At 45.4% G+C, this 27,076-nt stretch overlaps 1 long non-coding RNA gene across 1 annotated transcript; it reads left to right on the top strand.

The window, feature by feature from the left end:
- Positions 1 to 5,589: 5,589 nt before the first annotated feature.
- Positions 5,590 to 25,582, top strand: LOC140399114 (uncharacterized). The gene is made up of 3 exons (XR_011937634.1): positions 5,590 to 5,819; positions 10,455 to 10,678; positions 23,962 to 25,582. It is a non-coding gene; the product is annotated as an uncharacterized lncRNA (long non-coding RNA).
- Positions 25,583 to 27,076: the final 1,494 nt, after the last annotated feature.

The following is a 27,076-nucleotide window of genomic DNA, read 5'->3' as shown; positions in this document are numbered from 1 at the left end:
GTCCAATCTGACATGTAATATGTTCACATGTATTAGTCGTGAAGGAAGTAAGCAGGACTTTAATAAGATAAAATAGGAAAATCTATTTTTGGCTGGTTATAACCAGAGACCTTTAAATTTAAGTAAATAACTAATAGAGTGAAGCGAGTGATTTGGATTTTTAAATGTACAGAGTTATTAGGATTTTATGCTCTGTCCTACTAGAAACAATAATGTAAGCAAATAGCTTTAAAGGACAGCACGGTAGCACAGTGGTTAGCTCAGTTGCTTCACAGCTCCAGGGTCCCAGGTTCGATTCCTGGCTTGGGTCACTGTCTGTGCGGAGTCTGCACGTTCTCCCCGTGTCTGCGTGGGTTTCCTCCAGATGCTCCGGTTTCCTCCCACAGTCCAAAGACGTGCAGGTTAGGTGGATTGGCCATGCTAAATTGCCCTTAGTGTCCAAAAAAAAAAGGTTTGGTGGGGTTACTGGATTACAGGGATAGGTTGGGAGTGTCGTCTTAAATGGGGTGTTCTTTCCAAGGGCCTCCTTCTGCACTGTAAATTCTATGATTCTATGAAAACAGAAGCATTGATACTTGCAAAATAAAAGTTTAAATGTGTATGATATAGGAAGGAGAGGGGTTTAAATTAAACAGCTCTGATTTCTCCTCTCACTACCTGTCTGTAAACATTGTTTTGATTTCCCCCTTTATATTTTCCCCAACCCTTAAATTTAGAGTGTTCCAATCCTCTATGAATAAATTGCACAGCAAACCCGAGGTAGGATAAAATAAACGGGGTTGGTTTATTTTTATACGCAGGTGGGAGAGGGATTTTGCAATGTCCGCACCTTTACACTCATACAACACAAAGAGCAATAAAGGAAGAATGATCAGGGCTTGACCGCAATAACATTTTTACGTGAGTCAAGAGTCCAGAATTAAAAGTCTAAAGGGATGTTTCTTCAGATGGGAGGTTGATTGTTGCAGAGCGAAGGGTGATCCCTCTTTTGAGAAACCAGACTTCCACCAGTGGAGAAGGTATGTAGAGTTGAGTCAGTCTTGAAGGTAGTTTTGATGAGAGCCCGATTCTTTACGCTGCCACCGGCTTGATGGTAAGATGGTAGACTGCAGGCTGATTGCCTGGAACTGCTGTTTCTCTTTGGAGGTCAAACTGCAGCTGTCTGGGTTCAGGTCCACTGGACAATATTACAAGTTCTAGCAGCTTGGCTGGTCATGTGACATACCTCCCACCACTTCTAGATGTTGCACAAAGAATGTATTTTCCCAGTGCTGGAATCGTGGGGTGTTTACTAGGAGTCAGGATTCCTTCTGTTTGTGAAGACACTGGATGCAGGTTGACTAAACATTATGGGCATGATTCTCTGCTCCCACGCCGTTTCAGAGAATCGCCTGGGTCGCCAAATTTTCCCGCGACGCCGGTCCGACGCCCTCCCGCGATTCACGGAAGCGGCCAGATCGGCACAATCGCGTTTTGTGTGGCGCGGTCCAGTGAATCACCCGAGACAGCCAAAATTGCGTTTCACCGGTACCCCCGATTCTCAGTGCTGTATGGGCCGAGCGGCCTGCCCAAAACGGCGGGTTCCCCCCGGCGCCGTCCACACCTGGTCGCTGCTGGCGGGAACAGCGCGGGAACGCTGGGGGAACACCACACTGGGGGAACACCACCAACTGGATGTTCACTCACCATCCTGACTTGGAAATATGTCACTATTGCTTTACTGTGGCTGGGTCAAAATCCTGGAACTCCCTTCCAAACAGCACTGTGGGTGTACCTACCTCACAGGGACTGCAGCAGTTCAAAATGGCTGCTCATCATCACCTTCTCAAGGGCAATAAATGTTGGACTGTCCAGTGACGCCCACATCCGGTAACTGAATAAAAATAAATGATCAGGTCTGATAACATGCAATGGGGAAAATGCTGTAGCCATCTGGGATGGCCACTTCCCGATTACAAAATGGACACTTTGCAAAGATTGCAGGGAAAATGGACAAGGCTGAGAAAACACGCAGGTTCAGAACTTGTCTGTATATTAGAGCCGCAGCTCCCAGACAAGACAAAAACTGTAGGCCCATTAGCATACTAATGGCCCATCTCCGGGAACAAAAGAGTAACATTTGAATAACCGATACTAAGGCAGACACCCCAGCGCCAGAGGAGACCGAAACAAAGCAGGCCAACGGCCACCTAGGACCCGCCCAGCCATCAGGGCACCCACCCCTTTATTGGATGAAATCAATAGGAATGATCGAGAAACGGCCAATTGATTGGGGCCAAGTTCAAGGCCCGTCCAAAAGAGCGCGAAGCCCCTTTGGGTATAAGAAGAAGGCCCCAAGAGAGAATCGCTCTCTTGGATCCGGCTCTCACCGAGGAGAGACCCGTCCACCAGCTGCAAGTAAGTCCAAGGTCAACGCCTGCTACCAGATAGACGACCTTAGCTGTTCCCCTGTACCAGTTCGGCCCCAACAGCCTCAGAACCGAACAACGGCCATTGTTCCTCTGACTGAGTGGGCGCCCAAAGCTAAGTATAGGCTTTAGCAGTAGTGATAGTTTAGGCTGTAGAGTTTTGTGCATGAGTATATTTAACTGTGTGTGTAAATAAATAAGCATTGACTTTGAACTAACTAACTGGTGTATCGAGTCTTTGATCAGTATTCGGATTTGAACCTTGTGGCGGTATCGAAAGATACCTGGCAACTCTAGAGCAAACATAATTAGAATTAAGGAAGCCGACCTTATTGACCGCCATATTCAGAGCCAACCAAAGAGAGCAACAATGCAATGTTCTAACTCACATGTCGAGAGGGCTAGAATACAAGAGCATGAATGCACTTCTGAGGCTGTATAAGGCTCTGGTCAGACCCCATATGGAGTATTGTGAGCAGTTTTGGGCCACGTATCTAAGGGAGGATGTGATGGCCTTGAAAAGGATTCAGAAGAGGTTCACAAGAATGATCCCTGGAATAAAGAGCTTGTCATATTAGGAGCGGTTGAGGACTCTGGGTCTGTACTCAGAAGGATGAGGGGGCACCTTATTGAAACTTACAGGATACTGAGAGGCCTGGATAGAGTGAATGTGGTGAGGAATGTTCCACTAGCAGAAAAAACTAGAACCCGAGGCCGCAGCATCAGATTGGAGGGGTAATCCCTTAAAGCTGTGATGAGGAGGAATTTCTTCAGCCAGAGGGTGGTGAATCTGTGGAACTCTTTGCCACAGAAGGCTGTTGGAGGCCAAATCACTGAGTGTCTTTAAGACAGAGCTAGATAGGTTCTTGATTAATAAGGTGATCAGGTGTTATGGGGAGAAGTGTAGCCATCTGGGATGGCCACATCCCGATTACAAAATGGACACTTGCAAAGAATGCAGGGAAAATTGGACAATGCTAAGGACAAGCAGGTGCAAGCTCTGTCTGTTGATTAGAACCTTAAACTCTCAGACAGGACAGAAACTACCAAACAATCTACATACTAATGAGCCATTTCTGGGGACAAAAGGGAAACATTTAGATACACAATGTTAGGACAGACTCCCCAGCACCAGAAGAAGCTAAGACAAAGCAGACTGACAGTCACCAGGACACGCCCAGCGATCAGGGAACCACCCCTCTATTGGAGGAAAATCGATACAGATGATTGGGAAAGACCCAATTAGTTGAGGCCAAGTTCAAGGCCCGCCCAAAAGCGCGCAAATCCCTTTTTAGTATAAAAGATATCCCCCAAGGGAGAATCTTCCTCCTTTGGCTTTGGCTCTCACCAAAGAGAGAGACCTGCCTAGCAGCTGCACCAGACCAAGCAAGTCCCAAGTCAACGCACGCTACGAGATAGATGCTCTTAGTTGCTACCCTGTAAACAGCTCAACCTAGCAGCCTCAGAACCAAGCAACGACCATTGTTCCTCTGACTGAGTGGGCACCCGAAGCTAAGTATAGGCTTTAGTAATAGTGGTAGTTTAGTTTGTAGAGTTTATGCATGAGTAGATTTGACTGTGTGTAAATAAATGAGCATTGCTTTTGAACTTACTAACTGGTGTATCGAGTCATTGATCAATATTCGGTTCTGAACCTTGTGGCGGTGTCGAAAGATACCTGGCGACTCTTGAGCAAACGTGATTAAACAGAGCCAAATTAAGAGCCAACCAAAAGTTAGCAACAGAAGGCAGGAGAATGGGGATGAGAAACATATCAGCCATGATTGAATGGCCTAATTCCACTTCTATGTCTTACGGTTTAACATGTGAACTGCCTTTCAGGATAGTTTGTGAACTGCCTTTTGCACATTTGATTAATGTCTTCAAACTTCTTTGCGGGAAAAAAAGCATGGAGTATTCTAGATGTCTTATGTTCCTGTTCCTATTCCTGGTCTGGGAGCAGTAGCTATGGGTTCCTGCTCTTCCCACAGACATTTTCTGGCAAGTTAGGCTGAGGTCACCTTCTCTCTGAAATGGGAAAAAAATTAGAGTGCAGCACAGGGGCTGTAATTCTGCGGGGTTCTTGTGTGCACAGCTGAAAGAAATGAACAACGGAGGGAAGACAGAAATAAGAATATTGTCCGAGAACCCAGGACTAAGTAAGATAGAGAGGCAGGGTAAGAAATGGGCAACGGGAGTGGCTGCGCAAGGAAAAGTTCGACAGCAGAAGTGAGATTGAGGAGAAGCAGGTGAAGACGAATCAATTATATCAAGGGACAGAATCTTGTTCTTCAGTAATTTCAGATTAAGCATTGTATAAAGACTTTAAACTGGAGATATTTCATATTGAGGTCCCAGTGTGCTGAGGGATATTGCGTGTCACGTGTCTCTACCGCGACCTCTCTGACTACTTTTCAGTCCCATCTCCAGTTGTCCCTCTGAGTTTGTTACTTGAAGCTGAAAATTCTCCTTTTTGTGTGTATGTGTGTGTGTTCCCGGTTGCTACGGAGACCAGCCTGAAGAAAACAAGCACGGAGCATTTAAAAGCTTGAACACCCAGTGAGTGATCAGGAAAACCTGAGGGGTGTTAATAGCAATCCTCTGGGGGGGGGGGGGGGGGGGGGGTTATTTGAAGGTTTAATTAATTAATTAATTAATAATCTATATTGTCACAAGTAAGCTTACATTAACACTGCAATGAAGTTACTGTGAAAATGCCCTCGTCGCCACACTCCGGCGCCTGTTCGGGCACACGGAGGGAGAATTCAGAATGTCCAAATGACCCAAGTCTTTCGGGACTTGTGGGATGAAACCGGAGAACCCAGAGGGAACCTATGTCGACACGTGGAGAACGTGCAGACTCCGCACAGACTCAAGCGACCCAAGCTGCGAATCGAACCTGGGACCCTGGCGCTGTGAAGCAACATTGCTAACCATTGTGCTTTTTTGTGTCCATATTTTAATATTGTAAAATGTTAACGCCATCAGTTTTAGATTTTGTTTTAGTTCCATTGATAAAATGTTTCGACTTTACCTGGTATCGAAATTTCTCAATGAGATAGAAGGTGTGGCTTGCTGCTCGTGTGGGCTAACGAGTTAGGACAAATGATGTAAGAGACATTGAAGTTCAGCAGCTCGCTGGCACTGATGGTCCAACCCCAATCGCTCAAGCCTGGAGCAGCAGCATCAGCATCAATATCCTCAGCCAGCACCCAGCCCTTCTAGTGCCAGAGGAGACTCGCTCCTTCTCCTGAAAGACTGCCGTTGCTGCATCCAGACCTTTCCTCCTCCTGTATCTAACTATCCCTCGCTCTCCACGGTCTAACGGTGTTGCGGTTGGACCCCTTCTTTTTTAATCATCAGAGGCTCTGGAACGCCCTGGATCCCCCGCCCGAGGCTCCTTATTTCGCAGTACGGGAACGTTTGGTGCAGTATGATTCATACAATGCTGTGTAACGTGTTTATGTCTCTTACCTCCATTCCCGGGCGAAATGTGTTAATGCCCTCTGTAAACGTGCATGTAATATTATTGCTGGAACTGTGCAGAAGGTTTGGGGGGGGGGGTGCGGTTGAAGAGGGGGGTGCGGGGGAAGTGGGGGTTGGGGGGTAGGGGGAGGGAGTTTGGGGGGAAGTGGGGAGGTGGTGAAGAGGGGGGAGGGGTTGCAGAGGAGGGAGAGAGAGAGTAGACATTTATAGGGGCTGCCGCAGGGGGGTGGGGGGGGGGGGGGGAGAGGCGCCTCTGAGTTGCTGCCACTGTCTTATCTCCGTTCACTGGCGCACAAGAGGTTCGCTTCGATCCATTCTCAACCTTCTGCCGGGGTCCTGTGTTCCGCCCAGAACTCACACACCAGACACGGCTCTCGTGCTGAATTGTAGCTGGGGCGCATCATTCACGGATTGTAAGAAAAATACAAGGGAAGCTATCTGGGACACATTAACAATGTCCAATAATCCGGAATCATTCTGCTCAACCTCACAGTGAAAAGAGAATTAAGTGCTGACAATGGCCCTTTCAGCCTCCCCCAGGTATAGATGGAACATGCCAGGTGTTAAATATATTTAATTTCACTTTACTATTTATATCTGGCAGACATGCCTTAACGCTTGGGTCTGCTCTTAATTCTTCCATCCCGACCTTCAGTCAGACTTCCTCATTTCGATTAGTTAAGATCGGAGTCTGTACAATAGTCACTTTCGATTAGTTATCCCAGGAGTTTCTGCAAATTGCGAGGTTGCCACATGAATATTTCATTAAAACCAACCCCGGTCCCATCCGCTGCGCAATGGAGAGTGTTTGAACTAGGTGGGAATGCGCAGGGTAACTCCTGGGAGCAAGGGCAGGAATCCTGTTAGCGAGTGAGACAGACAAACATTCGGGCTGAAGCAGATTGGGGTTCCAATTGATTCCAAGACTCTCCTAATGTTAAGCATTATCTATTGGACTGACGGATCAGAAACCAGAATTTCTGACAACTAAATGAGCTATTTCTGTACCTCAAGCACAAATCTGGAGTTCTTGATTAATAAGGAGATTAGCGGTTATGGGGAGAAGGCAGGAGGAAGGGGCGAGGAACGTATCGGCCATAATCGAATGGTAGAGCAGTCTCGATAGACCGGATGTCCCAATAATGCTCCTATATCTTATGGTATGTAAATAGAGAGAGAGAGGCTATAGAGACAGTGGAGAGGGTGCAACAAGGAGTTACAATGGTATGAGAAATTTGAGGTCATAACTATCAGGATAAGCTAGTAGAATAGACACATAGCTTGCAAAAGAATTGTTACACTGACCAGTGTGAATTATTACATGTTTGGTAAGAAATAAAGGAGGTTCCATATTACTTCGAAAAAAAGGATCTCAATGGGGTGGAAGAGCAAAAGGAGCAGGAAATTCAAATACATCAATCACTAATCAGTTTAACAAGGCCATAAGAAAGGTAACTGAGTTAACAAGGTTATTTCCAGACAGATAGAATTGAGAATTAAAGCGGTTAAGCCCTAACTTGCATCAAACCTTGGTTAGGCCACGCTTAGAGCACGGTGCACATTCTTGGTCCCCATATACCCCAGAGTGTGGTGGATGCTGGGACAGTGAATACTTTTAAGGAGGAGTGGACAGAGTTTTAACGAAAAGATATGAAGGGTTAGCGGAGAATGGGAAGGACGGTAGAGATGAGGCCATGATGAGATCACCCATGAGCATATTGAATGGTGGAGCAGGCTTGAGAGGCTAAATTGCCTACTCCTGCTCCTAGTTCTTGTGTTCTGAGAAGTAACTATTCTGTATAATTCCAACCTCCAGCTCTTGGTCTGTATCCCTGTAGGTAACAGCACCTCAAACATAGATCTGGTGTTCTTGATTAATGAGGGTATTTCATGATTAATAAGGGATCAGGGGTTATGGGGAGAAAGGAGGATGGGGATGATGAATCATATCAGCCATGTTCAATGGCGGAGCAGACTCGATGGGCCGAATGGCCCAATTCTGCTCCTGTGTCTTATGTTCTTAAGATAGTGGAGAGGCTGGAAAAAGGAGTTACAAAGATAATATGAGAAATGTGAAGTCATAACTATCAGGAAAGATGGACATGTTCTTAAACAGGGAAGGCTCTGGCGTGACTAACAAAATGATGGGAGGTTTTGATTGAATGGCTGTAGAGAGAACCTTTTCTCTTGCAGGGAAACAGCGAGACTCGAGGCCGTCAAAAAAAATAGGCAGCAAGTCATCCAATAGGGAATTCAGAATAATCTTTCAAGCTGGCATGGATTAGTTGGGCCGATTGGTCTGTGTCTGTGCTGCTTATTCTACGCAATTTTATGAAATTTTATTCTAAACATGAAGCTGCTGAATGGATGACTCCTTCATTTTGACATTTCAGGGCCCCATATGCTTTCCAACATACCATGTGACCCCACCCAGTTCAGATTATTGACCCCACGCGTTTCCCCGGCTGGGGAAATGCTGCAACATCTGTGATGTTCAGTGATGGCGACACCAATTCTGCAACGCGGGGTGCAAACACACAACCAGATGAAACAGGCCGTTTCCATGGGGCTTTTGTTGACAAGGAAAGCCGGCAGTTTTGAGTCTGTCGCCACAATGAGCGGTCATTGCAGCAACGATGCTTCAGTACGAGTGAAATTTGTTTTTCCATAAAGTCTTCCCACATAACAATCGCCCGCAGGGCTGGAAATACACAGTTCCGGGCTTAGTGAATCTCTCACACGGCTCGATGAAAGCCAGTTCGAGCAGGTATTGCCGATCAACCAGCTGTTCCCATGGTGACGGCATCACCCTTTCATCCTCACTTCAAGGATCACAGCATCCTCGCGTCCAATTATTCAGCAAACAAGATTCCCAACATCCGCAAGCAATTGAGTCAATTGCAGACGCGTGCACACATACGCAGGCACGCCCACACACAAACACACAGACAGGTACAACACAGCCGTGGACACATTCATCCAGACACGCCCACACACAACATACTCACACAACCCCTGCATGTACACAGATCACAGATACACGCATGCACAGAAGCGCCCATACAAACACATATAATCCCTGCACTGGACAGATACAACAGACATGTACACATGTATGCAGACACACATACATCCCCTACACACAGCCACGTACAACAGATATCTATATACCCAGAAACCCACATCCCCTATATGCAGACAGGTCCGACACAGACATGTAGACATGCATACAGGCACACATGCATCCCCTACACTCACACACATACACACATGGACGTGTATACATATATACAGATACCTCCTTACACAGACACGGGCATACAAACTCCCTACTCACAGGTATAACAGACATGCACATTTCAGACACACACCGACATCCTATACACAGGCAGGTGCAGCAGACATATACAGATGCAGACTAACACACACACCCTACATACAAACAGGTACAACAGACATATACATATACAGACACACTCACACAGACACCCTGCACACAGACAGGTACAACAGACATATACATATGCACACACAGACACCCGACACACAGAAAGGTACAACAAACATATACATATGCAGACACACACACAGACACCCTGCACACAGAAAGGTACAACAGACATAGGCACACATACAAACTCCCTACACACAGAAAGGTACATCAGCATATACATATACAGACACACTCACAGAGACACCCTACACACAGACAGGTACAACAGACACACATACACAGATAGGTGCAACACAGATATGTACACATACACACAGACACGCCCATCTACACACAAAACACAGCCCCAAAACAATAGACATGCACAGATGTAGACACAGAGCCATACATAGACACATATACAGCCCCAGACAGATATGCACACACACACAGTTACACACTCAGATATATAGATATAGACAGATACATAGGAACGCAAGCTGGTATATATAGATACACATATGCACATTCACGTGGCCACACAAAGGCGAATATTGTGCATCGTGAACACTTCAGGAAATGTTCAAGGGTGTTAACTCTTCCTCCCGCCCATCACCTCACTGTCTCGTCAATGTCTGAATTTCCCGCCATTGATTAAAAAACATTTCTACATTTATCAATACTGTTTCAACCTCTTTAGCATTAATTTATTGTTGAGGGACCTTGCAGCAAAGGAAGCTCGCTAACCAAAGCTTTAAATGCAGAGTGGGTAATAATACTCTATTGACACAGAAAGGATGCATCGCTTCTCCAAAGTGGAGTTCTAGATACAAACCTCTATTATTGTGGCCACACAGAGAGATGGAGAACGTTTAAACAGCTGTTTTTTTCTACCAGCTCTTCACTACCTTCAACAAAATTGGAAAACGTTGGCAAAGTTGACACTTGTAAAATAGAGGGTTCCCCCTATTCCTGCTAATGACATAATTGTCAATGGTCTTAACTTTCTCAGTGGAACTGTATCAATGGCTTGTGTCGATTCTGTGAACTTCGCTCCTCAAAGTCCCGGGGAGGTTTTACGAGTTTTAACCTTGCTTTCCTCCCCCCCCCCCCTCCCCCCTCACCAGCACCGAGACAAAAGGCGGTCGCAAACATCACAGGCACCACCTCAGCATCGCTCAATGCCTCCCCTGTCAAATGCCGCAAGCCCTCAGCATCCCCGAATGGAGCCGGGGGTCCTCATCTTCCTCCTGTACGTGATGATCGTCCACGAGCTGGTTTGCGGCTGGATGGAGTACAAAAGGCAGGCAGCCAAACCCAAAAAGCTAGCCCGTCCCGTCTGGTGTTCCAGGTGAGTGAGTGGTTATTGCCAAACATCTCTGCGTTTCATTCTTTAAAAAGAAAAAAAAACTCAATACAGATAACGCAACGAGTTTTAAAACAAAACAATAAAATGCTTACTTAATATATTCAGGTTACTGATTGGTATTTCAACCGAAGGTTTTAATGGCTCTATCAGTAGGTTGTATCTGTACACACGCCAGTAAGCAGTCGTTTATTTTTGGTAAGAGACAAGACTTGTATTTTGGATATAGTTCATGGCAGGATTTCAGGATCACTCAAAACACTTTTGAACCAGCAGAAACCCACTTTTTGCTATTTATATATCACCTCCATAGTAAATAAAGATATCTAGTCACTGCACAAGAACATTCTAAAACAAAATCTAAGGTCCAGCTACATAAGATGATATTAAGGAAGCTGATCAAAAGGTTGGCCAAAGAGATTGGCTTTAAGTCCAAAGATGTGCGGGTTAGGTGGATTGGTCATGCTTAATTGCCCCATAGTGTCCAAATGTTAGGTGGGGTTGCTGGGTTATGGGGATAGGGTGGAAGTGTGGGCTTAGGTAGGGTGCTCTTTCAGGGGCCGGTGTAGACCCGATGGGCTGAAATGGCCTCCTTTGCACTGTAAATTCGATGATTCTATGATCTGAAAGGACAAAAGTGAGGCAGACAGAAGATGATAGAATTCCAGAGTTTAGGGTCTAGGCAGCTGAAGGTGCCACCCCCAGAGGTTGAGTCATTTCTTTTAGGCATCTTCACAACTATTGTACCTTTTTGGAAAGAGTGGAGGAAGTGGTGGAACGATTCCTGAGCTGATTATCACATTGAGAACACTCCCTCAATGGCCAATAAGTCCTGGCGTTGGACTCTAACCCAGTGGTAGGGGCACTACCACTGAGCCACAAGGCCTCCCATGTGGAGCGATTAAAATGGAGGATTCTCAAGAGACCAGTATTCGAGAAGCACATATATCTCCGAAGGGTTTGTGGCTGGAGGAGATTACAGAGAAAGGGAGAGTTGAGGCCTTGGATGCATTTGAAAAGAAAGATTATAAATTTAAAGTTGAGGCTTTTGCTAACTGGGAGCAGTGGAGCTCTGAGAGCACAGGGTCGATGATGAATGGGATCTGGTGTGAGTTAGGTCATGGGCAGTAGTTTGGGGTGACCGTATGTTTATGGAGTGTAGAATGTGGGAAGCTGGTTAGGAGTGGGTTGAAATAATCATGTTTAGGGGTAATAAAGACATGGCTGAAGATTTCAACAGCAGCCAAGCAGAGTGAAGTGATGTAACTAAGATGGAAATAAGTGGTCTTCATGATTGAAAGGATATATGGTTGAAAACCCTTCTCAAGGTCAAATAAGACAGTGAGGTTGCAAACATTCTGGTCCAGCTTCAGACAGAGAGAAGGTTAGCTGAGGTGGCTAGGGAGGGCGGGGGGGGGGGGGGGGGGACTGTGGCAGGGACCAAAGCCAATTGCTTCAGCCTTCCCAATATTTAATTAGAGTAAATATTTAGTCATCCAGAATGGATGTCAAACAAGCAGTCTAACAATTGAGAGACAGTGGAAGGATTGCAGAAGGTAATGGTGGGACAGAGCTGGGTTTAGTCAATGTACATGTAGAAACTGGCATTGTGCTTTCAGGTGATGTAGCCAGGTGAAAGAGCTTCGAGAAAGTCTTCCAGAAGTTGGAACCAAGACAACTAAAAACTCACCAACCAACAATGGAATGGTGTAAAGAGTCTACTTAGAGGAATACAAGGAAGGCTAAATTGCAGACTCAGCAAACAATTAGGAAGACAAATGTTATATCTGCCTTTATTGTAAAGGATTTGAAGTATCAAAGTAAGAAGGTCTTGCTACAATTATACAGGACTTTAGTCAGACCATACTTGAAGTACTTTGTTCTATTTTGACCTCCTTACCTAAGAATGTACTTGCTTGAGAGGTTCAGCAATGTTCACTTTTTATTTGGTGGGTTGACAGGGCTGTCCTATGTGGCGAGAAAGATGGGGCTATACTCTGTGGGGCCTAGAATAACAAAGGGCAATCTCTTTGAGACATATGAAGTTTTTAGAGAGCTTGACAGGGTATAGATGCTGAGAGATTGTTTCGCTTGGCTGGAGAGTCTAGAATGAGATGTCATAGTCTCAGGCAAGGCTGAGATAAGGAGAAATATCTGAGCTGAAGGCTTGTGAATCTTTAGAGTTCTCTACATCAGAGGATCTTATGAGTCATTGACTATGTTGAAGGTTGAGATCAATGGATTCTTGGGCATGAAGAGAATCAAAGGTAACAGAGATGAGGCGGAAAAGTGGAGTTGATGTAGAAGTGAAACCATTGTTTTATTGAATGGTCAAGCAGGCTCAATGGGCTCAATGGCCTAGTCCTCTGCCTATTGTTTATGTTTCTCAAGGAAAATAGAGAGAAGCTGAGCAAATAGGAAAGGATAAAACCAGCGAGGGACTGATTTAGATTTAGATTATTGTCACAAGTACAATGAAAAATATTGTTCTGCTTACAGTCCAGGCAGATCGTTCCATACATGGAAAACATAGGACATACGATAAATACACAATTGTAAATGCATAGACACACACATCAGGTGAAGGGAAAATATTTTGAATTTAATCTATTTAGAAATGGGGAATATAGGAGAGGAGAGAATAGATAGAGGAGCATAATTTAATGAAAAACAAGGCATGGGCATAAATTCTGAATGATGGTTTATGCAAGATGAAGTTTGGGAAGCTGGCACAAAACATTTTGTGTAGTCAAGCTGGAAAGTGATGAAGGTGATTAGAGTTTCAGCAGCAGTGGGCGTGGGGCAGAGAGAGATACTAATGGGCATCGATTTTATGGAGATGAATATAGACAGTTTATTTTTTAGATTACCCAATTATTTATTTTTCCAATTAAGGGCAATTCAGCTGCCAATCCACCTAACCTGCACATCTTTGGGTTGTGGGGGTGAAACATTGCAGACACGGGGAAAATGTGCAAACTCCACACGGACAGTGACCCAGGGCGGGCCAGGATTCAAACCTGGGTCCTCAGTGCCATGAGCTGCAGTGCTATCCACTGTGCCACATGCTACCCTGAATATAGACAGTATTAATGGTAGTTAATTGTGGGATGCAATACACAGCTCAGGATTAAGTGGGGACACCAAGCCAATCTAACCATTGCTGCACTGGGACCTGTAACCCTGTTGTGATGGATGTTGTCATTCAATGCAACTGGACTATTCATCACACTTATATGATATTTAAAAAATCAGACAATAAATAAGTAACCTTCAACCCAATATACATCGAGCAAATGAAATGAAGAACTGGAAATCTAGTGAATGATCCAAGTGTGCAGTATTTTTTGATAGTGTTTGTTTTTTTTTGGTTGGGAGGAAAGTACCAAGAGTTGGTTTTATCAGCGTCATCCCGTGTAACAGCATTTCATACTGAATTATATAATTAGTTTCCAGCAAATTGAAAAAAAAGATTGCGTTTTAAATAGCACATACTCATATCTTTTGCTTATAAAATTTGCCAACCTCCCAATGTATGCACAATACCATGTTTCACCTTACATGGTGACAGCCTCAGTGGTTGGGCTATTTTATAACTGACGGACTGGATAATTGCTGTGTTATTAGGAAGACCTTTATAGGAATTTGTGAAATAAATCTCTGTTGAAGTGCACACCATGAACTCAACAGCTGCTGAGGTTATTCATTAGAACGAATGCAGTGAAGTGTTTATGAGAGAATCTCTATGATTTGAGGTCTGTTAACTCTTTATTTACATGTTTGGGCTATTCTGCTTCAAAGGCAGCCCGATATTAGACACTGCGCTGGAAAGATATCAGTGCAAGATTAGTTCAAGCTAAATTGTGAAAGTAGAACATGAGCCACAAGTTCTAATTAGTGGAAGGTAAATTTAACACTGATGTCAGTCGGCATTTGTGATGAAAAAGTGATCAGCACTTGGAATGGTTTTCTGGTAGGCATGAAAAAGTAATATCCCTGGAATAGCTCAAGAAACAGGCGCAAAGGGCAGCACGGTGGCGCAGTGGTAGCACCGCAGTCTCACCGAGGTCCCAGGTTCAATCCTGTCTCTGGGTCACTGTTCGTGTGAAGTTTGCACATTCTCCCCGTGTTCATGTGGGTTTCGCCCCCACAACCCAACGATGTACAAGGTAGGTGGATTGAACATGCTAAATTGCCCCTTAATTGGAAAAAATGAATTGGTTACTCTAAATTTATTTTTTAAAATAATCAGGCGCAGTAAAACGGTTTCTGCTGTGAATGAATGAGCTTGCAAACATACGTACCGGGAGCAGGAGTAAGCCTTTCTGCCCCTTGAGTGTGCTCCTGCATTGAATAAAATCGCGGCCGATCTGTTTGTATTGACTTTCGCATTCCCGATCTACTCCCCAGTAACCTTTTATTCCCTTGTTCAACAAGAATCTATCTACCTCTGCCTTAAAAATATTCAGAGGATCCATCTTCCACCATCTTCTGAGGTAAAGACTTCCAAAGTTGCACAATCCTTTGAGAGAAAAAACATTCTCCTCATCTCTGTCCTTTTAAAACAGTGACCCCTAGTTCTGGACTCACCACAGAAGGAAACATCCTTTCAATGTCCACCTTGTCAAGACCATTCAGGATTTTATATACTTCAATCAAGTCACCCCTTACTCTTCTAAACACGAGTGGAAACAAGTCCAGCCTTTCTAAACCATCCTGATTCTGCAGTCGTTCTCCTTTGAAGTAATACTCTGCTTTTTTATTCTTCCTGCCAAAGTGAACAATTTCATACTTTTCATTATTATACTTCATCTGCCAGATCTTTGCTCACTAACTCAACCTATCTATATCCATCTGTAAACTCCATGGGCAGGGTTCTCCAAATCCCCACCCACGTGTTTCTCGCTGGCGCACCATCTGCTGATGACAGGATTCTTTCTTCTCACCGCTTGTCAATGGGATTTCCCATTGAAGTCACCCCAAGTTGTTGAGAAACCTGCAGGTGGGGGTGTGCTGCCAGAGAGAATCCCAACAGCCAGAAAATTCTGGCACATATGTTTTCTTCACAACATACTGTCCTACCTAGATTTGTGTCTTCTGCAAATTTAGCTACCATGCCACAACTCCCCTCATCTGCCATTATGTAAATTGTAAAGGTTGAGGCCCCAACATTACTCCTGTGGAACTCCACTCGTCACTTTTAATTAATTGGTCATAACATGTTGACGTTACCATAGGAAAACTTGCATTCCCAATTATCTAACACCTACAATTTAAAACATTCAGTGAACAGGAATTGTGTGTCTCAGTTTTCAAAATACACTCCTATAGATCTTATACATTCCTGGCACTTTGAGACAGCAGTGTTAACCCGGGTCCCTGGCACTGTGAGGCAGCAGTGTTAACTCCAGTCATTGGTGCTGTGAGACAGCAGTGTTAACCCGGGTCCCTGGCACTGTGAGGCAGCAGTGCTGACCCCCGTCTCTGCCACTTTGAGACAGCAGTGCTAACCCGCGTCCCTGGCACTGTGAGACAGCAGTGCTAACCCGGGTCGCTGGTGCTGTGAGGCAACAGAGATAACCCAGGTCCCTGGTGCTGTGAGGCAGCAGAGTTAACCTGGGTCCCTGGCACTGTGTGAGCGCAGTGCTAACCTGGGTCCCTGGTGCTGTGAGGCAGCAGTGTTAACCCGGGTCACTGGCACTGAGGCAGCAGTGGTAACCCCCTGGCGCTGTGAGACAACAGTGTTAACCCGGGTCCCTGGTGCTGTGAGGCAGCAGTGCTAACCCGGGTCCCTGGCGCTGTGAGGCAGCAGTGCTAACCCAGATCCCTGGCACTGTGAAGCAGCAGTGTTAACCTGGGTCCCTGGCACTGAGACAGAGGTGCTAACCTGGATCCCTGGTGCTGTGAGGCAGTAGTGTTAACCCGGGTCCCTGGCACTGAGACAGCAGTGCTAACCCAGGTCACTGGCACTATGAGGCAGCAGTGTTAACCCGGGTCCCTGGCGCTTTGAGGCAGCAGTGTTAACACGGGTCCCTGGGACTGTGAAGCAGCAGTGTTAACCCGAGTCCCAGGCATGGTGAGGCAGTAGTGGTAACCCAGGTCCCTGGCACTGTGAGACAGCAGTGTTAACCCAGGTCCCTGGCGCTGTCAGTCAGCAGTGTTAATCTGGGTCCCTGGCGTTGTGAGGCAGCAGTGTTAACCTGGGTCCCTGGCGCAGTGAGGCAGCAATGTCAACCCAGGTCCCCGGCGCTGTGAGACAGTAGTGTTAACCCGGGTCCCTGGCACTGTGAAGCAGCAGTGTTAACCAGGGTCCCTGGCACTGAGAGAGCAGTGTTAACCAATGTCCCTGGCGTTGTGAGACAGCAGTGTTAACCTGGGTCCCTGGTGCTGTGAGGCAGTAGTGTTAACCCGGGTCCCTGGCACTGAGACAGCAGTGCTAACCCGGGTCACTGGCGCAATGAGGCAGCAGTGTTAACGCGGGTCCCTGGCGCTGTGATGCAGCAGTGTTAACCTGGGTCCCCGGCGCTGTGAGACAGCAGTATTAAGGACAGTAGTGGGAACTTGTGCATGGAGTCAGAAGAAATAGGAGAGGCGTTGAATGAATACTTTTCTTCAGTGTTCACAAAGGAGAGGGGCCATGTTTTTGAGGATGAGAGTGTGATTCAGGCGGGTAGACTGGAGGAAGTAGATGTTCTGAGGGAGGATGTATTAGCAATTTTGAAAAACCTGAGGGTCGACAATTCCCCTGGATATACCCAAGGATTCTTTGGGAGACAGGGGATGAGATTGCAGAGCCTTTGGCTTTGATCTTTAGGTCCTCGCTGTCCACGGGGATAGTGCCAGAGGGCTGGAGAGTGTTGACTGTTGTTCCTCTGTTCAAGAAAGGGAATAGGAATGACCCTGGTAATTTTAGGCCAGTTAGTCTTACTTCGGTGGTCGGGAAGATAATGGAAAAGGTCCTGAAGGATAGGATTTATGACCATTTGGAAAGATGCAGCTTAATCCGGGATAGTCAACACGGATTTGTGAAGGGTAGGTCTTGCCTCACAAATTTGATTGAATTCTTTGAGGAGGTAACTAAGTGTGTAGATGAAGGTAGAGCAGTTGATGGCGTATACATGGATTTTAGTAAGGCGTTCGAAAAGGTTCCCCATGGTCGGCTCATGAAGAAAGTAAGGAGGTGTGGGATAGAGGGAAATTTGGCCAATTGGATAAGTAACTGGCTATCACATAGAAGATAGAGGGTGGTGGTGAATGGAAAATTTTCAGATTGGAGACCAGTTAACAGCAGTGTACCACAGGGGTCACTGCTGGGTCCTCTGCTATTTGTGATTTTTATCAATGACTTGGAGGAGGGGGCTGAAGGGTGGGTCAGTAAATTTGCTGACCAAGATTGGTGGAGTTGTGGATGAGTTGGAGGGCTGTTGTAGGCTGCAAAGAGACATTGATAGGATGCAGAGCTGGGCCGAAAAATGGCAGATGTAGTTTAACCCTGATAAGTGCGAGGTGATTCATTTTGGTAGAAAACAATTTAATGCGGATTACAGGGTCAACGGCAGGGTTCTGAAGAATGTGGAGGAACAGAGAGATCTTGGGGTTCCTGTCCACAGATCTCTGAAGGTTGCCACTCAAGTGGATAGAGCCGTGAAGAAGGCTTATAGTGTGTTAGCGTTTATTAACAGGGGGCTTGAGTTTAAAAGCCGCGGGGTTATGCTGCAACTATACATGACCCTGGTGAGACCACATTTGGAGTATTGTGTGCAGTTCTGGTCACCTCATTATGGGAAGAATGTGGAAGCATTGGAAAGGGTGCAAAGGAGATTTACCAGGATGGTTTGCAGGATAGGTCTTATGAGGAAAGGTTGAGGGAGCTAGGGCTTTTCTCTTTGGAGCGGAGGAGGATGAGAGGTGACATAATAGAGTTTTATAAGATAATGAGGAGGATAGATAGAGTGGACGTTCAGAGACTATTTCCTCGGGTGGATGTAGCTGTTACAAGGGGGCATAACTATAAGATTCAGGGTGGGAGATATAGGAGGGATGTCCGTGGTAGGTTCTTTACTCAGAGAGTGGTTAGGGTGTGGAATGGACTGCCTGCTGTGATACTGGAGTTGGACACTTTAGGAACTTTCAAGCGGTTATTGGATAGGCACATGGAGCACACCAGAATGACAGGGAGTGGGATAGCTTGATCTTGGTTTTGGACAATGCTCGGTATAACATCGAGGACCGTATTGCTGTATTGTTCTATGTTCTAGTCACAAAACATATGGGACACCCATCCTTCTGATCTCTTACATAGACACAGATCATAATACAGTCAAAGGTGAAAGCACATCTCAATTGATTAGTTTTCTAATAGAACAAAAATAAAAATTTCCCATCCTTCAAAACAAAAGGGGGAAAAAAAAACTTTCACCAAATTTATTTAAAACTTCTTTCTCGTCTTTTTTGTATTCCTCCAGAATTTCCCTGGGACCGGACTTCAATCTTCTCACCACATTCTAGGCAGGAGCCATCCGATGTGGGACATCTCACCTACATCGCTTCCTGGCTTCGGGCCTGCCGCCTCGACCTCCATTTAGCGCCGGCCCCACTGCTCCGACCTCCGCGCGTGCTGGGCCCGATGCCTCAGCACCAGCTGCCCGCTACCCACGCGGGGTTCCTCAGCGGTTTTCAAACCGGCCCCGCTTGCTACCCACTTCTCGTTATGGGCCTCCTCTGAGGAATCATAACTCGTGCAGGCTTTCTGTCCTGTTTCTGTGGCATGGGAGATAAGGGTACGGGTCCATTTGGCCATGTTGTCTGGGGACAAATGGGCACGGTCTAAGTCTCCAAAGACTGCTGCAAAGTGGATCCACAGGCAACCAGCAAACGCTGTGGGGTGCTCGGATTTCTTTTGCCCACATTTGTTGAGGCCATCTACGGGGTCACCCCGTTTATACCCGATCGCATCCAGGATCGCGGTATGCATTTCTGCAAGGGTGCCTCCTCCTACATTCTGTGGGTCGGGAAGGGCTGCTGCTACTGAAGGGTCTAAACTTAAAACTGTGAGCTTTACATGCTCTCGCTCATCCAGGCCGTACATGGTCGCCTGATGCTTAACTGTGGCAAAGAAATTGTGGGGGGCTGAGGTGGGGAGGAACGGTGTGATCTTCTCGCACGCGTCCCGTAATTGGGTCACTGTTAAGGGGGTGGACTATAGAAATTCCGCATCATCCGATGTGGCTGTGCGGTGGGTGGTTACTGGGTTCATTGGAGCTTGAACTATCTGCTGTGTGGGGGGTTGGGGCGCTCTCCTCTTTTGTGGCTTTCCCTGCGCACATGTTCCCTGAACATATCTCTGCGCTGTTTCATTCAATTCTTCCCAATCAGGGCCGTCTCCCTGATCTAATTTTTCTCCAAAGGTTTCCTGGAAACCTTTCTGAACTGAAAGCAGCGATTGCAGCTCTGCAATCTGCTTCTGGCACTTTGCGTGATCTAGCGTGCTTTGTCTTTGTTCTGTAGTGGCAGCATAGAGTGCTCTTAATGCTGCCTTTAGGCCACTACACTGTCTCTGTAATGCCTCTACCTGCTTTTCTGTTTCTTCACGTACCAGGACTGCACGTTGCCTGTCCTGATAGTCCTTTTCGTATTGAGACTGGAAGCTGCTTCAGTGCGCCAGACAAGACTGGTGTGCCCTTTTGGCATCCTCCACCTCTACATCTTTTGCTGCCAACTTCCTTCTCAATTCCAAATTCTCCTTTTCTACCTCGCTTACATCGACCTTGCTCATTCGATGTATGCCCTCAACTTCTTTCCGGAGCGTCCTAACGACCTCATCTGTGCCTCGCAATTGTGCCAAGCAGGACACGATTGCCATCGGCTTGCGAGCTTTCCCTAAGCTCTTTTTGTGGATCTCGCTCAAGTTCTCCCGCCAAGTGTGTCCTATACTCCCGAGGCCTGATTCCTCGTTATCACAGAATTCATTCCAAAGGGGCCATTCTTTCCCTTTGAGATATTTCCTGATCTCTTCCTCCCAAATGGGACATTGTCCCACTCTACTGCTGCTGGTCGCTGCGACCGCAAATTCCTCGGGGTTCATTAGGTGCTGCATTGCCTGCATTGCCATCTTTCCTATCCGAATGCTGCTCTTCAAATTTTGGGACGGGGTATTAATCCAAATGCTGCTCTTCAAATTTGGGACAGGGGTATTAAGGCGGTGCTGTAAATAGGGGTACGGCTTTCGCTACTTTCCGAAATACAAACTTCCGACAGTTTTGTCGCAACAAAAAAATCTTTTCAGTTTTACCTTATCGCACTGCTAGTTACGCATGAATACACACACTTCCGAATTTACGAGTATTGATCAGAACTGCTTGAACACTTGTGGTTTCCTGTTTCCAATTGGATCTCTAATTCAAATTCTGGGTTCTCCTGGAGTGGTTTTCCACTTCTAGATCGGGTCCCGTCAGGATGTCGCCAAATAATGTTGCTAACTTTGCCTTAGTTTAATTGCTCTGTTTTATTACCTTTGCTCTTGAGTCGCCAGGTATCTTTATGATCCCGCCACGTGGTTCAAGTCCGAGTAATGATCAATAATCCAGTACACCGATTAGTAAGATTTAAATCAAAGCACATTTATTATACACAGTAATCACTACTCATGCACAAATTATAGGTTTAAGCTACTTCTACAACTAACAGGACTATACTTAACTTGGAACTGGCCCACCAGGTCAGGGAAACAAATGGCCTTTCGTTCAGGTTCTGAGCCTGCGGGATTCGAAGTTGGTACAGATTGATAGCTAGGAGCGCCTATCTCGTAGCGAGCGTTGAAGTAAGACTTACAGTTTCGACCAGCTGCTGAAGAGTGAAGGGCTGGAGAAGCGGTGGAGAAGAGAGCGACTTGAACTTGGGGCTCAATTCTTATAGTTCCCAGGGGCTTCCTGCCTTTCGGGGCGGACCTTGTACCTGGTCCCAAGTGATTGGACTTTGTCCCAATCGCTTGGTTCGATTTTCTCCAATGCTGGAGTGGTTCCCTGATCGATGGGCGGTCTTGAGGTGCTCGTTCACCTCCTTTTGTGTAGGCTTCTGCTGGCGCCGAAGAGTCTGGTTTTGCTTTGTGTGTCTAAATGTTGCTTATTGTTCCCGGGGATTGCTCATTAGTATGCAGATGGCTGGTGTTTTGTTATGCTGATGGTTGCTGGTATCGATCTTGTCTGGCCTTTCCAGAGGTAAATACACAGCCAACCTGCAGCTGCTCGTTTTTGTCTTGTTGGCTGACTTTCCCATCAGCCTTTGCCGTTTGCCATTTTGAATCGGGAGTTGGCCATTTTAAGTGGCTACACTGACAACCACGGATATCCCGCGTCTCATACCTCAGATCAAAGGAGATCATTTCAGAACAGGGAATTGTTTGAGGAAATAATACATTCTTGCGCAAATAATCACTGATCAGTATTAATTACCTCTATCACTTCAAATTGTATGGAAATGGCAGCTCACCCCCCTTTTCCCACTGTCTGGAGCATGATGTCAAGATCAAAGCAATACCTACTGCAATGGTACCAGTATCTACAATGCCTGAACAGTGTTCCATATTCTCAATGAGTGTTGCTTGGATCACCATTTTCCACTCATTACATACGTGTTGTTCAAGATGTGCAGATTATATTCTGCATAGCAGATTGGCCATAGTCATTATTGCTGTCTTGGGGGAAAATAAGTTAATGAACCTATTTCAGTAGGGTAGCATGGTGGCGCAGTGGTTAGCACTGCTGTCTACGGCGCTGAGGACCCAGGTTCGATCCCGGCCCCGGGTAACTGTCTGTGTGAAGTTTGCACATTCTGCCCGTGTCTGCATGGGTTTCACCCCCACAACCTAAAGATGTGCAGGTTAGGTGGATTGGCCACGCTAAATTGCCCCCAAATTGGGAAACAAAAATAATTGGGTACACTAAATTTGTATTAAAAAAATTAACCTATTGCAGCCTGACTAACAACATCCTAAAGCTGCGCCATGTGGGTTATTGGGACCTGTTTGGACACATTCCTTGTGCGCTGTTTTAAAGGGAATTGCCAAAACATATTCTTCACTTCCATTAAGTATATCTTCAGACAATTAGACACCGAAAGAATATTTTCATTTAAGAATGTGAACTTGAGCACATCATTTCAATGCTTTCTCGAGCTGTGATTAAAAAAACCTCTGTTTGAAAAAAGCCTATGTGCTTCAATCCTAACAGCTTTGAAGCTCAATATTACCCACCTAACCTATTTATTTGGTATGTGCCTTTCTTTCCAGTACAATACCTTCAGTCCTGAAATTCATCCTTCCCCAATGTTATCAGCTCACTGCAGGGAAAAGGCAGATTTTTGAGAAAATTATTCAAATCAATTCTACTTCTATTTCTGTTTTGTCTTTGTTAGAAACAAAAACCATGTAAAAACATCAACATTCCGACAATATGTATGATACAAGCACCCAGATGAATTGTTGAATACATGAGCAAGGAACATGCTTTTCATATTCACCATTTGGCTCAATCTGGATTGATTTGGATAGATATAGTTTTCGTATTCTTATTTGTAAATATATATCATATTCTTAACACACCATTCTTCCATAATTCTATTGTAACTAGAATCTAACTACTGTTGTGATCAATCCACATGGGACACATTACTGTTTCAATAACGGTCATTGAAAGTTCATTGTTCCTTTTGAATTATGATTACAAGTACTCCTGGGGCGGCATGTGGCGCAGTGGTTAGCACTGGGACTGCGGCGCTGAGGACCCGGGTTCAAATCCTGGCTGTGGGTCACTGTCCGTGTGGAGTTTGCACATTTTCCCCATGTCTGTGTGGGTTTCACCCCCACAACCCAAAGATGTGCTGGTTAGGTGGATTGGCCATGCTAAATTGCCCCTTAATTGGAAAAATAATAATTGGGTGCTCTAAAAAAAATTTTAAGTACTCCTTTGCCACATTGTCTAATTATGAACATGTTTTAGTTCAGAATTTATTTTAGCACAGAAGACGGTAATTTTCCCCTCTTGTATCAATCTGAATAATGAATGAAAAAATTGAATTAGGAAATTTAGATTTGAGATATCGAGCACAAGTTTTAGCCAAGCAAAAGATAAAGCAATGTTGCTACATTTCTTTAAACAGTGGCTTGCATTTGCCAACTTAAGAATCACTACACTTGAAAATGTAAGTTTTTAACATGAAGCACTTTGAGTCTGGCTTTGCCGCGTTAAACACATTCATCTTTCTATTCCCAGCCACGTGAAATCCGGAAGTCTAGCACGCTCCAGGTCTCCAATCCGTTACATGAAACGTGAGAAATTCAGGGACTGGAAAAAGTCTGGACGCATAGTGAGAAAAGCGTGAACACAAAATGTAAATCAGAACTGGTTCTCAGCCTGGAAATCCTTCACATCCTTAATGTGTATATGATATCGGTAATGCCAAGGAGCTGCCTACCACCCGCCAGAGTACAGTGATGCAGTCTGCCACATCGAACACGTCTTGTAGCTTCTACAAAGGAAGCAAGTCATTTGAAAACAATTGAAATGTTGATGTATACATTATTTTGCACAAGAAACAAAATACTTTGCATTATTTATTGTCATTCTGAATGCTGTGATGAGTTGATATATTATTACATATGACAGAACTGCATTGATAACAGTAGTATGATTAGTTGCTATTACCCACTGACAAAGGACAATGTCTTGCATATTTCTATCTAGTCGGCGTGTGTCCTTCTGATGTGACATTTCCAAAATTGCAGGCATGCAGGGCGACCCATTAGAAGATGCCCTATAACAATGGGGAAATTAAGAGAAACATAGGAGTAATTCTTGCCACCACTAGACAACCCCCCCCCCCCCCCCCCGTTGTAAAGCATAAGGGTAGGTGATAAAGACAAAGCGGAAACATTGCTCCATTGGACTGCTAACTTCATGCATTACACATCAGTAACCTTCCCAAGAGCTGAAGTCTAAAAACTCACCACTTGGTATGGTCATGCCAAATTAGCAAATAAATGTAGGAAAAAAAATACCAGGGCCTCCACATATTTAAAAAAATTAATTTAGAATACCCAATTCTTTTTTTTTCCCAATTAAGGGGCAATTTTAGCATGGCCAATCCCATCTACCCTGAACATCTTTGGGTTGTGGGGGTGCGACCCACTCAGACACGGGGCAAATGCGCAAAGTCCACACGGACAGTGACCGAGGGTCAGGATCGAACCCGGGTCCTCGGCGCCGTGAGACAGCAGTGCAAACCACTGTGCCACCGTAGGACCTCCACATGTGATAAGAATTCTACTACAGTCACAAATGAGAATGAGTCCCATCCACAACTCTGCAAAATACATTATGGTTCACATCGAACATATATTCCTGGTTCATGGACGACATGTAAACTGGACATTGAGGCTATCCTTCACATCACAAACCCGCTGCTGCAAATGAAAATACAGTAAGTATTAAAATACTATTTCTGTTTTTGGAAATATATATTTGTTTCTTTCATAAAACATGCAAAAGATATTTTCTTCAAATTTTAAATAGTCAATATCAGAACACAGAAATCTAGCGAGTCGGAGAAATTCAGTGTATACCTGGACGAAAATCAAAATATTTTTGATTTTTATTGCAACAAATGCCTCATGATTTACATGAACAGAACAATATTACTGATAAAAAAAATCCATTACAACAGTATAATATTCCACTGACATCGATTTTATTACTGATAAAAAAATCCATTACAACAGCCTTGCATGATTTGTGGAAATGTCACAAAAAAACATCCTATCTTGCCTTTTCTGGTATTATACATAAGATTCTGGATATTTATTCTGTGATTATTAAAGTTTTGGGTTTAATGATATACTGTTTAGTCTTTGTTCTAATCTGTATGTATTTAGTAGACGGTGTGTTTGGCGAATTTTAAATGTATGAACTGAATTCTCAATCCCTGGAGAGGAGACGGGACTGGAGGCGGGTGAGGGCTTGAAATCAAATCCAGGAGCAGCAGGCCCAATCATCCAGTGATTTCTGACAACACACTGGGATCACATTGGTATGCCAGCAAGCGGTACAAAACACAGAAGGGCAGCTAGTTAAAGGGCAGGGAGATATTTTTGATTGCAGGTATGCGGATCAGTGGGGTTCCAGTCATGGCTAGTCTATTTAATATCAAAGGGGAATGGCTCAGGCAGACACACGCAGTGGCCATTGAGTACGCAAAGATTGCACAGCAATAGCTCTGCAGGCACTGGATCATCTGGAGGAGAGTGAGCCTCCAGGGGCAGAATAGTGGGCTCCAGGCAGCTATGGGCTCACTTTTGGAGGCAAGGGTGGGCAAACGTGGAGGTGGGGCTGAGCTATTTGGATTTGGGAATGAGCAAAGCAGGTGCCGGTCATTGCTCCTGAGTCACAGAGGTGTTGGCAGGCAGGGGCTGAAGGCATACCCTCCATATAGAGGGAATACTCACAGCAAATGAGCTTCCTGAATCTGACCAAAGTATCAGGGTCATTGAAGGACATGCCTACTGAGGCAGGTCGTAGTACAATTGTACTGGTGGATGGCCATCTTACCCCTCAGCAGTCACATCGACATGTATTGCCAGTGACCCGTCAGTGATCAGGGTGTTGAACTTCTTTGTCTCTGGGTCCTTCCAAGGGGCAGCAGCTGATGTCACTGGCATCTGCTGTCAATCCCAGCAGATGAGAGGTAATGGGTACCCTGTTTCAGAGGGCAGCAGATTACATTGAGTTCACCACAAATGGGCAGTGGAATTTGCTTCCATCACTGGACTCCCTCTGTCGCAGGGGGTGTCAACTTCACCCATATGGCTATCAACAAAATGATAGAGCAACTAGGGACGTCCACGAACAGGAAGGCATCCCCAAGATCAATCCACAGATGTGCAGGTTTGGTGGATTGGCCATGCTAAATTGTTCCTTAGTCTCCAAAGATTAGGTGGGGTTACGTATTTATGGGGGAGTTGGCCTAAGTAGGGAGCTCTTTCACAGAGTCAGTGCAGACCCGATGGGCCGATTGTCCTGATTCTTTTCACTCTCTCAATACTCAACTGGTGCACATCTACTAGAAGCATTTCCTGCAGGTCTGTGCATGGTATCCTGGCAACTGCCATGCCTTCTTCACCCTTAGGCACCTGGAGGTGCTGCAACTGTTCATGGTGCCAGAGAGTTTGCATGCATAGCAGCTAGGATACAAGGGATATCCATTGAAGAGATGGTTTCAGACACCAAGGCACAGTTATTCAACAGAGGCATAAGGGAGCTACAATTGCTGGCCGCTAAGTATGAGCACCGCCATTGAGCAGGCTAGAGAGTAGTTTAAGATGATTAGCTGGTG

The sequence above is a fragment of the Scyliorhinus torazame genome, chromosome 22, assembly GCF_047496885.1.
Source record: "Scyliorhinus torazame isolate Kashiwa2021f chromosome 22, sScyTor2.1, whole genome shotgun sequence".
NCBI lineage: Eukaryota > Metazoa > Chordata > Chondrichthyes > Carcharhiniformes > Scyliorhinidae > Scyliorhinus > Scyliorhinus torazame.
The sequence above is the reverse complement of the archived record's forward strand: the minus strand, read 5'-3'. Positions and strand labels throughout refer to the sequence as shown.